Genomic DNA, 14,126 nt, shown 5'->3' with positions numbered 1-14,126 from the left:
CCAGGAGCAAGTCCACACCCGCCGTGTGTGCACTGGCCTCAACACCTCCCGCCAGAGCCACCTCCTGACGCTCCGGCCCCACTCCCTCTCCCACTTTCTGTGCACCCACCGCCTCCCTGTCAACACGGGAGGCTGCAGACCTTGGGGCCTCGGTGTCTGCCAAGGCTCACAGGTGGTCTTGTGGTTCTGGGGGAGGGGCAGGACCCTGCCCACACCCACCAGCCCCAAGGGGCCTTCCCAGCAGCTGGGGTGCGCCCAGAGTGTCCTAGGGAGGGGTGGGCTGGCCCTTCCCGGGAGGGGGCACCGCCGTGGGCACTGCCAGCAGACAACAGGGGCTGCCCAGTGCAGGAGAGGTCCCTTAGGTGGGGACTCTTGTGGCTTTCGGTGACTGTGTGTCTCAGGCTGGGCTGACCAGCTGGCCTCGGAGAATCCTGCGGGCACAACCTCAGAACTGGAGTCCACTTCTGTTTCATCGGGGCCAAGGGTGGTTCACACTCATGAAAAAGGGTCTTGCTGCCCAGGCTGAAGGCACTCGCCAGCCGGCCGCACCACAGAGTCACTTCTCAGGTTTGCCACAAAGCAGGTTAGGGAGCCACAGTCCACTGTCCTAATTTGAGCTCTGAAATGTCTGTGGACCTCTCCCTTTTGCCGGGAATTCAAAGGACCTGGTCCAACATCTGGGCAAAAAGGAGGCTGGCCCAAATTCCAGGCAACCGCCTGGCCTGGGCAGCAGAAGACGTGGCGATGAACTGTGACAAATTCCTCAGGCAAGGGGTAGAGCCCTCGGAGCCTCCGTTTTCCCGTCTGTAAAGTGGGATGTCGCTCCCTTATGTTCCGAGGGTGGGATGGCCCCACGTCCTCCAGGCCTGGCTCGGTGGAGAAGCCTGGGCGAGGGTGGAGGCCCTCCTGCCTCCACTGTAGCCCTTCCTGCCTCAGCCAAAACAATTCTGGTCACTCTTTCAAGTAAAAGCTCCCCACCAGGATGTGCAAAACCCACTGGCCAGTGGTTCGGGATCTCATGGCTCTGATTCCGGTCTAGGGCCCTTTGGGTTGCTGTAAGAGTCAGCTAGGACCTGACTGACCACCTTCCTTTCTAGCTGTGCTTTTCTCCTATCAGTCATGTGCGGCTGGGTAAGCTGCCAGTCACAGGGCCCCACCACCGGGCATACATGTGATTCAGGCCTGGCCAATCAAAGAACTCCTGCCCTCCAGCCACAGGGATAGGACTAAGCCTTAGTCATGTGACTAAGGCCGGCCAATCAAGATTCTTCCCTGGACTACCAATATTCTGAAACAGGAAAAGAGATGCGATCCCTTTTCTTTTTTCATCAAGCTGGAGGACCTAAGCCTGAGTTCACATCAGCACCCTCTTTCTCACTGCTGGGAGAAAACCTGTTTACTCTCAGAGAAAATGAGGTCCTCATTTTCAATGGGGAAAGTCAAGAAAGCTCACTTGGCAGCAAAGTTTCCGGAGAGGATCTTTAAGTTTCTCAGGGGTTAATGTAAGTAAGAACTTTGCTTTTATTTATTTATTTAGTGGTGTCCTTCCCTGAAAAACCAAAGACTTTGCAGCATCCAGACAGCACTTGAGACAGTTCAAGGGATACAGAGAGGGCAGGCAGGAAGAGCGAGCATAGGGCTGAGCCAGTTTTAAAGGGACTTGGCAACTGGCCAAAAAATAGTCACGCTGTAACCCTCTTGACGGAAAAGGCAATGGCAACCCACTCTAGTACTATTGCCTGGAAAATCCCATGGACAGAGGAGCCTGGTAGGCTGCAGTCCATGGGGTCTCTAAGAGTTGGATACGACTGAGCGACTTCTTTCACTTTCCACTTTCACGCATTGGAGAAGGAAATGGCAACCCACTCCAGTGTTCTTGCCCCGGAGAATCCCAGGGACGGGGGAGCCTGGTGGGCTGCCGTCTATGGGGTCGCACAGAGTCGAACACGACTGAAGTGACTTAGCAGCAGCAGCAACCCTCTTGATGGCAGGGAAGACGCTGAGGGTTTAGGTGCCCCTCCAAAATCACACACAGGGTGTTTGAAGCACTCTTTTAACTCCAGAACCCACGTCCCCAGACTTGTGAATTTCGCAGAAATTTAGAAAAAATTTTTGAGAACTAAAAAGGATCAATAAAGTTCCACAGCCATCTCTGACCAGCATCCCTTCATAAAATGATAACTCCCAGCAATGGAGGAAGGACATGAGCTGTGAGCAAAGGTCAGTCCTCTTGTTTGAATTTTGTTCGGTTTGGAGGGACACTTGGTGATTTTCTCACGTTTCCTCAAAGCACCGACTACTGGGAAACGGACGTGAGCAGGCAGTGGGTGTGCAAGTACCCTGGGGCTGCTGTAACAGCACCACAAACTAGACGCTTTGAAACAGCAGAGATGGGGCTTCCCTGGTGGCTCGGTGATAAGGAATCTGACTGCCAAAGCAGGAGGCACAGGTCCGATCCCTGATCCAGGAAGATCCCACGTGCCTCGGAGCAAATAAGCCTGTGCACAGCAACTACTGAGCCTGTGCTCTCGAGCCCGGAGCTGCAACTGTGGAGACCACACGCCGCAACTGCTGCAGCCCGAGTGCCCCAGGGCCGGCGCCCCACGATGAGAGAAGCCCCTGCAGCGAGAAGCCTGTGCACCTCGACTAGAGAGTGGCCCCTCTCCCTGCAACCAGAGGAAAGCCTGCCCAGCAGTGACGGCCCAGCACAGCCAAAAGTAAGTAAAACTAGTAAAATCAAACAAAAACCTCAGCAGAAATGTATAGTCCAGAGCCCTCAAGTCTAAAGTCCAGGTGGCAGAGACTTCCCTGGTGATCCAGGGTCGAAGATTCTGTGCTCCCAACCAATGAAGAGGCCCTAGGTTTGATTCCTGATCAGGGAACTAGATCCCACATGCCGCAACTAAGACCCAGCAGAGTCAAACAACAAAGAAACAAAAATTTTTAATTTAAAAAAGTTTAAAAATATCAAAGGCGTCCACAGGGCCAAGGGCTCTCTGAGGGCTCCAGGGAGGATTCTGTGGCTTGTAGAAGAGCCACTCCCATCTCTGCCTCCATCTTACATGGCCTCTCCCAGGTGGTCTGTGTCTAAATTCCCTTCTTCTGACTGAATAATGGGGTGAAGCACTGGCTTAAGATGAGAATAAACTTATATTCTGAGTCATTAACAACAGTAGGGAAGAAAGTGTTTGAGCCAGCTTCAAGTGGGGTTGTAAAGATGAGTTTTGCTTTGGATATGTTATGTTTGCAATGACTGTAATACAAGTATTTGTGATTATATCCTGTAAACAATCATGAATGTTAAGCCTGGACATATTTGCTCTTAAGGGCTGTAGAGATATTTGAAGAAAATAATAAAAATGAACTGCTTTAAAAATAAAGAAGTCAATAAATTCCCCTCTTCTTATAAGGACACCAGGCATTAGATTGCTGCTGCTGCTGCTAAGTCGCTTCAGTCGTGTCCGACTCTGTGCAACCCCATAGACGGCAGCCCACCAAGCTCCCCCGTCCCTGGGATTCTCCAGGCAAGAACACTGGAATGGGTTGCCATTTCCTTCTCCAATGCATGAAAGTGAAAAGTGAAAGGGAAGTCGCTCAGTCGTGTCCGACTCTTCGAGACCCCATGGACTGCAGCCCACCAGGCTCCTCCATCCATGGGATTTTCCAAGCAAGAGTACTGGAGTGGGGTGCCATTGCCTTCTCCGAGGCATTAGATTAGGGCCATCCTAATCCAGTAAGAACCCGTCTTAACTTGATGATATCTGCAAAGACCCTATTTCTAAACATAAGGTCACATTCACAGGTTCTGAGGGGCAGGACTGGCATAGATCTTTCTAAGGGACATCATTCAAGCTGGCTGAGCAGGCCAGCATTACAGGGCACCTCCACCCTCGAGGCCCTTCCCATGCTGACAGCAAAGTGTAAGAAAGATGGATCTGAGGGACGGTGCCCTCCCAGCTTGGGGAGAAGGGTTGGACCGCCAGGGACAGCTGGGGACCCCTGGGCGGACCCAGCTTCCCTCACATGTTTCCGTTCCAAGGAGTAACTGTCTGGAGGGCAGCCAGTTGGCAGCTGGCAAAGCCAGGCTAAGACACGGACCTTCAGTGCTGGGCCAGGGCTGGACTGTTACCTGGGCATGTTCCTGGGGAAGAAGCTCAAAGCCTCAGCCCCAGGCCAGGAAACCGGCCCCGCCAAGGGGCAGATTCACAGCAGAGGGATCCACGCCTTGGCCTTTCGGATGGCAGGAGGGCTTGACTCTGCTGCGAGGGCCCTTCTGTGTCCCCCCAGGATGCATGCAGAGACATGGCAGCAGCCACCAACCTGGCCTGACCTCGGTCCTCTGGATGCAGACCAGAGTTTGCTCACAGGCTCCCTGGAGGCTGACGCTGCAGGGGGGACTTGAGTCAACCAGAACTACACGCTTCCGAGAGAGGGGTGGTAACCAGCCTGAGGTCACACAGAGATCATTCAGTGCCAGCGTGAGAGAGACCTGCCTCCCAGTTCTGCCAATGCAAGCCTTTTACCCACTGAGGTGGTTCTATCAGGGGAGGCTTTCGCCCCTGGGAACCAGGGTTGACTTTATAATGGTTTTACAGTATTGTCAGGAAGAAAGTGTCACCCACTTCAAAGCCAGGCCTGCTGGACACTTGATCTTTGGAAAAGGAGAGAGAGAAAAGCAGCTCTGACTAAACACCTACTGTGCACCAGGTGCTTCACGCTCCCATCCCCCATCTTGCCTGTGAGCAGCAGGAGGCGTGGGGTGGCTGGAGCCATCCAGGGGCTCCTGTCCCCTCTCGCACCATCTCAGCATGCCAGTTGAGACCTCAGACCTCGCTAAGGCTCAGTTTACTCATCTGTAAAGCGAGATCACAAGCTCAGCGTCACAGGTGCTCACAAGGATTAGGGATCCCATCCCAGGAACGGGCACATAGTAGGTGCTCAAGAAAGGTGACGTTTGCTAATTATTAGAGAATGCGGATCCAAACGACAGTGATTTCTCACACCAGTCAGAATAGCCATCATTAAAAAGTCTACAAAGAGGACTTGCCCTGGTGGCGCAATGGATAAGGATCTGTCTGCCAACGCAGGGAACATGGGTTTGATCCCTGGGCTAGGAAGATTTCATATGCCGAGGAGCAACTCACCCACGCTCTAGAGCCTGTGCCCCACACCAAGAGAAGGCACCGCCATGAGACGCCCGAGCACTGGAGCCAAGAGTAGCCCCTGTTCGCTGCAACTAGAGAAAAGCCCGCACACAGCAACAAAGACCCAGTACAACTAAAAAAAGTCTACAAACAACAAATGCTGGAGAGGGCGTGGAGGAAAGGGAACCCTCCTACACTGCAGGTGAGACTGTGGACTGGTGCAGCCACCATGGAAAACAGCTGGAGGTTTCTCAAAACACTAAAAGCAGAGCCGCCATGTTATCCAGCAGTCCCCTCCTGGGCGTATGTCTGGGGAAACTGTAACTGGGAAAGACCAGGCACCCCTATGTTCATTATTTGCATCAGCCAAGACATGAAAGCAGTCTACGTGTCCATCACCAGACGAACGGATAAAGAAGGCATGGTACAGGTATAAGATGGAAACATCACTCAGCCGTAAGTAAGATTCACGACGAAGTAATGCCGATGCAGTGACACGTTTGGACACAGGGACTATCACAGAAAGGGAGGCAGCCAGAGACAGATATCACGCGGTGTCACTCACATGCGGAATTGGAAATATGACACAAGTGACCTTATCTACAAAACAGACACAGAGAGAACAGACTTGCGTTTGCCAAGGGGAAGGGGAGGCAGGAGAGGGGTGGCGTGGGAGCGTGGGGCTAACAGATGCAAACGGTTACACAGAGAATGGATAAACAGGTCCCACTGTATAGCATAGGGAACTACATTCACTATCCTGTGATAAAGCTTAATGGAAAAGAACATGAACAAGAATGTATGCAGATGTGTAATGGAAGCACTTTGCTACACAGTAGAAATTAACACAGCACCAAATCAACTATACTTCAATAACTTAAAAAAACACACAAAGAAAGGTGGCGTTTTAACTTTCCACTGCTAATGGAATACTTTTCTGCAAACTTTACCACTTCAACAGCACATGCTCAGTGTCTGCTGTCTGGGGTCAGAAACTTTTAACCCGGTCTCACTGGGTCAAACCGAGGTGTCAGTGGGGCCCCTGAGGTTCTGGGGACAAACTGTCCTTGCCCCTTCCAGCATCCAGCAGCGGCCCCTCTTTCTTGGCTCATGGCACTGTCTCCATCACCAAAGCCAGAGACCCTGCGTCTCGGACCCACCTCCATTGCCTCCTCTTTCTCTGACCACAGCTGGGAAAGGGACTCTGATTTCAAGGACCTGTGATTCCACGGGGCCCACTGGGATCACCCCAGGACCATCCCTCATGACAAAGCCCTTCACTCAATCACGCCTGCCAAGTCCCTTCTGCCACGCCAGGTCACACACACGCAGGTTCCAGGAACCAGGCGAGGGCGTCTTGGCTGGGGTCGGGGCGGGCAGGGGGCGGGCGGTACTCTGCTGACCACAGGTGAGCCGAGTTGAACTCCATCGAGCAAGGGAAACCTGGGCTGGTCCTGGCAGTTCTTCCTGAAAGAAGAGGATTCCACTACACCCGGCTCACTCAAGGGCCATTTCCCACCCCTGCTGTTTTTGACTCTCTTCAAAGAAGCTCTGTCTAGCCAAGGAGACGGGGTCAGGGCTGCCAAACCTTTGCTTCAAAATAAACCTACTTGGAAATTTCCACCGGACCAGGCCCTTTCCCCCTCCCAGACCTGCCCGAAATCCCAGACCAAGCAGGGCATCTTACAGAAGGACCATCAGACTCCAAGTTCTCCTGAGAAGGTGTCTGTTGTTGTTTGGGTGTTTTCTTTTCTTTGGTTTGTGTGTTTTCCCTGTCAAACTAAACAGCACCCGGCACACTGTCACGCAGGAATGATGAACTGGTTAGGACATTACCCTTGACTTAGGAGAGGGTTTTACAGTTGTAATCGTCACAAGGATCTTATCTGTTCCCCCACCCAGCTCGTATCCTCCAGGGTCCCTCCTTGCAGCCTTCAAAGAGCACACAGCTATTTCACAAGCTCCGCACATTTACAGGCAGCATATTTTATGCCGACACAGAGGCAGGCACATATGTCCCACTTGTCTAACACCCAGCATCTTTTGGTTTGAATGGATTCGCGCAGGAAGTCACTCTCAGGATTAGATGTTTCGCATGAAGACGCACACTTGTTTTGGATTTCCAACAGGTTCACATGTCAGCTCATGGATTCCCACCCCAACAATTCTGGGGTCCCTGATTTCCTGACGAGGAAACAGGGTGGGAGAGAGAGGGGACGTGGGCCCTGTCACTTAGCTGGTAAGTGGCAGGGCTGGGTTTGAGGCTGGGTCCTCGGACTTCAGATCATCCCAGCTGACTGTGGCCACACTCACTTCTCTTGTGATACTGTGACAGAATAAGAAATACGTGCATGGTCTTCGTCCTGGTTCCTGGGACAAGAGCTCCTAGAACCCGTGTAATCTGCCGACGGAGAGATAGGAGTGTCCTTGGCTACTCCTAACAAAACCCTCTCAACCGTGCCTGAGTTTATGCTAATGAGATGACTCTTGGTGCCCCCAGAGAGCTTCACGTGGGGGCTGGTTGTGGGGGGAACCAACCATCTGATTAGAGGGCTGGAACTTGCAGCCCCATCCCCAACCTCCAGGGAGGTGACTGGGGAAAGACCGGTGGCGAATGATTTACTCAGCCCTGTCTATATAATGGAACCTCCATGAAAACCCTTCTGGGTGGGTGAACACATCCATGTGTCCAGAGGGTGTGCAACAAAGATCAACAAAGATCAGACCTGAAACTCCATGGGGACAGAAGGTCTGAGCCCATTCCAGACCTTCCACTATGTACACTTTTCCATCAGTATCCTTTACAGTAAATGTAAAGGATTCATATTTACAATAATAATAAATGTAAGGAGGGAATTCCCTGGTAGTCCAGCCATTAAGACGCCATGCTTTCACTGCTGAGGGCTCAGGTTCAATCCCAGATCAGGGAACTAAGATCCCAGAAGCCACGTGGTTTGGCTAAAAAAAAGTAAACATAAGGAAAGTATTTTCCTGAGTTCTAAGAGCCATCATAGCAAGCTATTGAATGGAGGAGGGGACTTATTGATTTGTAGCCAAACCATAAAGAAGTGGGTGTCACCTGGGGACTCACCACTTGTGACTGGCATTTGAAGTGGAGGCAGTCTTCTGGGACTGAGCCCTTCACCTGTGGGGTCTGCTCTGACTCCAGGCAGTTAAGTGTTAGAACTGAATTAAGTTGTAGGACACCCACTTGATGTCCGTAGAGAATGAGAAAATTGCTTGTTGTGAAAAATCTACATATTTGGTGTCAGGAGTGTTACACATGAAACACAGACCTTCAGTTCAGTTCAGTTCAGTCGTTCAGTCGTGTCCGACTCTTTGCGACCCCATGAATCACAGCACGCCAGGCCTCCCTGTCCATCACCAACTCCCATAGTTCACTCAAACTCATGTCCATCGAGTCGGTGATGCCAGCCAGCCATCTCATCCTCTGTTGTCCCCTTCTCCTCCTGCCCCCAATCCCTCCCAGCATCAGAGTCTTTTCCAATGAGTCAACTCTTCACATCAGGTGGCCAAAGTATTGGAGTTTCAGCTTTAGTATCAGTCCTTCCAAAGAACACCCAGGACTGATCTCCTTTAGGATGGACTGGGTGGATCTCCTTGCAGTCCAAGGGACTCTCAAGAGTCTTCTCAAACACCACACCTTAGCAGTAACTATATTCATTCATGCATTAACTCATTCAATGTTTAACAAGTTGCTTAAGTCAACTCTGCACTGTGGTAAGTGATGAACAAGAAAGGCGCATCCTGAATTCACAGAGACGGGACGCACAACCTCCAGATCACGGTCTCTCCACGCGCTGAGCCCAGGGCTGCGTGATTTACTGACAGAAACAGCAGAGTCTAATTCAAGTGTGTAGGGTGGGGTCATCACACTGGTAACTTAAAATTTCCCTTTCAAATTTAGTTATATAGCAGGCTGAATAATGACCCCCCATCGTATCAGGTCCTGATCCATGGAACCTATAAATGTTACCTTCTATGGTAAAGACCTGCAAATGTAACTAAGGATCCTGAGATGAGATAAGTATCCTGAGTTATCTGGTGGGTTTAAATGCACACTGGTGGTCCAGTGGCTAAGACTCCATTCTCGCAATGCTGGGGGTGGGGATGGGGGTGGGGGCTGGGTTCGACTCCTAGTCAGGGAACTAGATCCCACAGGCCACAATTAAGCGGTCGAGTTCACATACCGAAATTGAAGATCTCGCACGCGGCAACAAAGATCAGAGATCCCGAGTCCTGCAACTAAGACTTGGCACAGCCAAATAAATAAATAAATATTTGAAAAAACGAAAACAAAAAGCAAACGCTATCACATGTATCCTTATAAGCGAGGCCAAGGAGGATCTGACACCCACAAAGCCTACGGCAGAGTGGTGGGAGGAGCAGAGACGCGGGTGTGGCCACAAGGCTGCCAGAAGCTAGGGGAGACAGGGGCCCTCCCGGAAGCCTCCTGGGGGCACGCAGTCCTGAAGCACCTGAGCTTGAGCTTCTGGGTCCCAGAACTGTGAGAGGATACAGTCCTGATTTGTTTTTTGCTGTGTTTTTTAATCACCAAGTCTATGGTAATTTATTACAGCTGTCACAGGAAATGAGCTCAAGGCATAACCTTCACAAATCCGAAGTGCACAGCACGATGAACTGCCGCACCCACACAGCACGCGTCACCCTGCAGACCAAGACAGACGTTCCCAGCACCCCAGGGGTCGGGCACTACCCTCCACCCTCCCCAGGAGCAAGGCCTCTGCCCGCCTCTGCCAGGAAAGTCTGGTCTTCCCTGCTCTCGAACTTCACATACAAGGGATCGTACGGCACAGACTCTTGTGTGAGGTGTCCTTTGCGGAACTTAGTATCAGTGCAGTGCATGCATGCTGATGGCTTTTTCTCTCTTCCTTTTCCTACTATAGGACTCCAACCTGTCTGTCTAGTATCCTATGGATGGACACCTCGGCTGTCCCCGCCTTCAGCTATCAATAAGCTGACAAGAACGTAGTTCCACGGTTTTGTGGACGTGCCTCCTGTCTCATTCCCGTACCTAGGAGTGGCCCTGCAGGGTTTGGTTTAGTCATTTTCTGTAATTTCCAGGTGATTCAAATGTGTAAATCAGGTGTGAGAACCACTCTCCAGGCCAGTGGCTCTTGACCAGGAACAGTTTTGCCCCCAAGGGACATTTGGCAAATCGGAACATCTCGGCTGGTCACAACTCAGAGCTATGCTAATAGTATCTCGTAGAGCGAGGCTGGGCTGCTGGTCAACCCCCTGCAGTACATAGGGCACACCCTACCCACCCACCCACCCACACAACAGGGATTATCCAGAGCCCATGGTCAAGAGACCTGAGGGTGAGAAATTCGACTATAGTCATTCACTCAAGACCACACGTATGAATAACCCACCTGCAGGCCACGGGCAGCTCCCAGAGTCTGGCCCTGCTCAGAGGGTGGGAAGGGTGATGATGGTGAGACCCAGAGGTCTGAGCCCTCCAGAGAGGCAGGCTGCTCTGCTGAGGATGTGGGCCTTTAGCGGAAGCTCCCAGGTGCCCTCCTGCCCCACGGACAGTAGTGTGGACTTCCGCTCAGTCCGCCCTTCCTGGGTCTGTCAACTCCACAGACACAGAAAGCCCCCAAGGGTGGGGACCATGTCTTAGCCGGTCCTCCGTTCCAGGTGGCCCTGTGGGGGGGCGGGGTGGGCACTGAAGTGAGGCTGTCCCATGGGACCCAGGACATGGGAACCAAGTTCCTACAGGAAGGCTCCCCCCGCTCCATCTGTGCTCCTTCCAGAGGTGACCCCATGTCCCTTCATGAGCTCCTCAACCTGCCCCCTCAGCCCTAGTCCACACTCCCCACTGGGGTACATGGCATTCCTCAAGCCCTCACACGCCACACATGGGCCACGAGAAGGCGGGCTCTTTTCTCAAGCCCCAGTCTCCACCATTTCTAGTCTATCATTTGGGGCCATTTTGGAGGTGGCGCTGTGCTGTGGAGTCCTTCAAATCCCCTCCAGCTCTCCCCTTGCTCTGTCTGGCTTCTCCGCTCTTCCATCACCTGTATCATCAATTCCCTGCATTCAGTACCCTCTGCTGAAAGGCCCAGCAGGGTGTCGGTTTCCTGGGCTGGACCTCGATTGCCCCGTGGGCCCACAGTGAGGCTCCCTGCTGCGGTCACACTTCTGGGCCCACCAGGGAGGGCAGGGAAAGGCCGAGCGGGGTCTTTACCCGGGTCTTCACCTCCCCGGGGTCGGGCTGCGGCCAGGCTCCGTCTCTCCCACCTACCCTGTCCCCCGGCTCTCCTCCCCCTCAGCTGCATCTCACATCCCCCTGCTGTGATCTGATTCACGCCGAGGTGAGTCCTCGTTGTGCGACTCTTCATGGGAGACGGCCCAGAAGTGGGAATTCCAGGAACGGTTACTCATGCTCGAAAGCCCGGCTTTCGAGACCACTATTTCACCAAGGATTAAGAAGACAACTCAAAAAAGTTACTTTCCTGCTCAGAGCTGTGTTTAGTCCTCTGCAGTCATTCTCCTCTGCCCTGAGCAACAAGCCACATCTGTGGCCTGGTTGGGATAACAGAAGGGGTGCCACTGGGGGCACCTCAAAAAAGGCACTGGGCTATTTCAAAATCTTCTTCCCCTAGAGAAGTAAAGCCAGTTCAGCCAGCAAAAAACAGGCTGTTTTTATGGGAGCAAAACCTCTGTAGAAACTGGTGGACCCTTGGTTGCTGCTCTGTATCTGGTGTTTCTGGAACGGCAGATGAGAAGGTGGTGAGAAGGGAAGTGCGACTCCAGGGTGAGAGGGAGACTCAAGTGCCCTTTAGCACAGTCACACTTCCCAAGAATGAAGGGGGAAAAACACCTCCCCTCCCTTTCCACAAAGTTCAGTTGGCTCAACCCATCCTGTCTGAAAATAAAGAAGAAAAGCAGCTGATCAACGTCTCCTGCTTGAGGCCGTCCTTTGAGGAAGAACCCAAGCCATGACTCATCACTTGCCTGCGATAAGCATTTGCAGTTTCAGGCAGAAACAGGCCACAAGCATGCCAGGGAGGGTGGGGAAAGCTGCTGCGGGGTCCAGAACTTCTGGCTGGTTGGGGCTTATCTGCCTTTGGTAATGCAGGGGGATCTGAGTTGCCATTCCATCGCCCCTCACTGGAAGGGTGTCTGTCTGTTCGAACACTCACAAGCACACACCCATGTGAGGTCCAAGATTCCCCAGGATGGGGGTGGGAAGGTAATCAGGCTCCCTTTCATCCTGTCTGAAGTTAGACCCAGACCAGGCACCCCGCTGGAGAAAACCCAGGCCGGCCAGACCTTTCGCTGTCTGGGTCTGCTCCACGAAGTGCTGGCATGTCCGGTTGGTGTCTCCTGGACAGCATGCCTTGGTGGCATGCCATTTTGGAGGCCGGCCCCTGTGAGCCGTGTCCACCGGCGTTAACGGGGCAGGCAGTCTCAGAAGGACTGCATCTCCAGGTCCGCAGCAGAGGATTAGAACCAAGCCCAGGACAGGTCCTGGCCGAGCGCACCGAAGCTGCGGCTCCTCACACAGCCACCAGAGGGTGCCGTCCAGCACCGCCCCTCCACTCCCCTTCTGAAACCCTTCCGAGGCTCCCCGCAGTTCCCAGGACACAGGCCAGCTTTGTAAACCCACTGACACGGCCGTGACCGTGATCTGGCCACTGACCTTTCCAGCTTCACCTTGCTCTCCCTGCCCTGTGCTCCAGCACGAATGGCTTTCTCCCCATTCCTCGAGAGGACACTTCCTGCATCCATAGGCTTTTGCGATCACTGCCCACTTCTCAGAGGCTCTCCCATTCATCTGCACCAAGAGAACCCCGGTGGTCTCTCAGGTTTAATAAGCATCAGATCAGGTGCCGAGGGAAGCCTTCCAACACCGCGATGAGGTTACGTGGCCCTTCGGCGCCCTGGTGTCCTGCACTTCTCGACAGCACTTACCACGGATGCAATTAGACCATTAATTCTGCTGTGGCTCGTCCACTGTGTCCCCAGCTAGACCACCAGCATCTGAGGTGCCATGTTCACTGCTGACCCCAGGCCCACCCAAGGCCCCACTGCAGTCCAGTCTCTGGACATCACTCTCGGCACCTGGGAGGGCACGTCATGGCACCGGTGAGAGCCTGTAATTGTCAATGTGACCCGAGCCTCACAGCCCAGAGGGCAGCTGCTCCCTCACCTGGGGTCCCCTGTGAGGGACACAGGGAAGGAGCAGTCCCGCCACCTATCATCTGTGTGACCGTCACCCATTCCTCAAATGCCCCCACACACCTCGACACACGCAGAAACACACAGGGACACGCAAACACACGTGTGCAGACATTCCTACCACCTAGAGTAGTACCTGGCACACAACTGGTACTCAGTAAATATCTATTTAGTAAAATAATAAATCATTGAATGAAAAACGTGACTAAGTCAATGATGCGCTCACTATGCTGGGCGCTGGAGGAAACCCCCAAACACGCAAGTGTCTAGGCTTAGAGTCGTCACCTCGTACCCCCGAGGGGAGGCCTTGCAGGCAGGCGATACGGGAGGGCCTGGGAGTTGAGGAGCAGGACGGGACAGGATGAAGCCTGAGAGCGTATGATTTCATGCCCAGTCCTGGCCTCAGCCTGATCCAGCTTCGTGTGTCACATGCACGACTCACACGTGATACGCACGAAGTGCTTAGAAGAGAAAAACACCTTAACAAGTCTGCCCTGCATATGGAAATCGAAGGGAGAGGAAATTACGTGGCCAGTTCTGTTAGCGTTGGCCAGAGTCTGCGGGCCTCAGTTTCCCCTTTACAGATGCACAATGACCCAGGGCCTGGCCCGCGAGGCCTGCTGTAAGCCTCAAGCAGGGGACTCATGCCATCAGTCATGACCATCAGCCACCATGCTGTGGGCACGCAAGGCTGCCCTGGTACAGCTTCTTTCTGGTTGCTGTGGGGGCCTGTTCATGACATGAAACTAA

The sequence above is a fragment of the Bos grunniens genome, chromosome 18 (genome assembly GCF_055505025.1).
Source record: "Bos grunniens cultivar Pamir isolate PY7600 chromosome 18, Bosgru_T2T1.0, whole genome shotgun sequence".
In the NCBI taxonomy this organism is placed as follows: Eukaryota; Metazoa; Chordata; class Mammalia; order Artiodactyla; family Bovidae; genus Bos; species Bos grunniens.
This window is presented reverse-complemented; position numbering follows the sequence as displayed.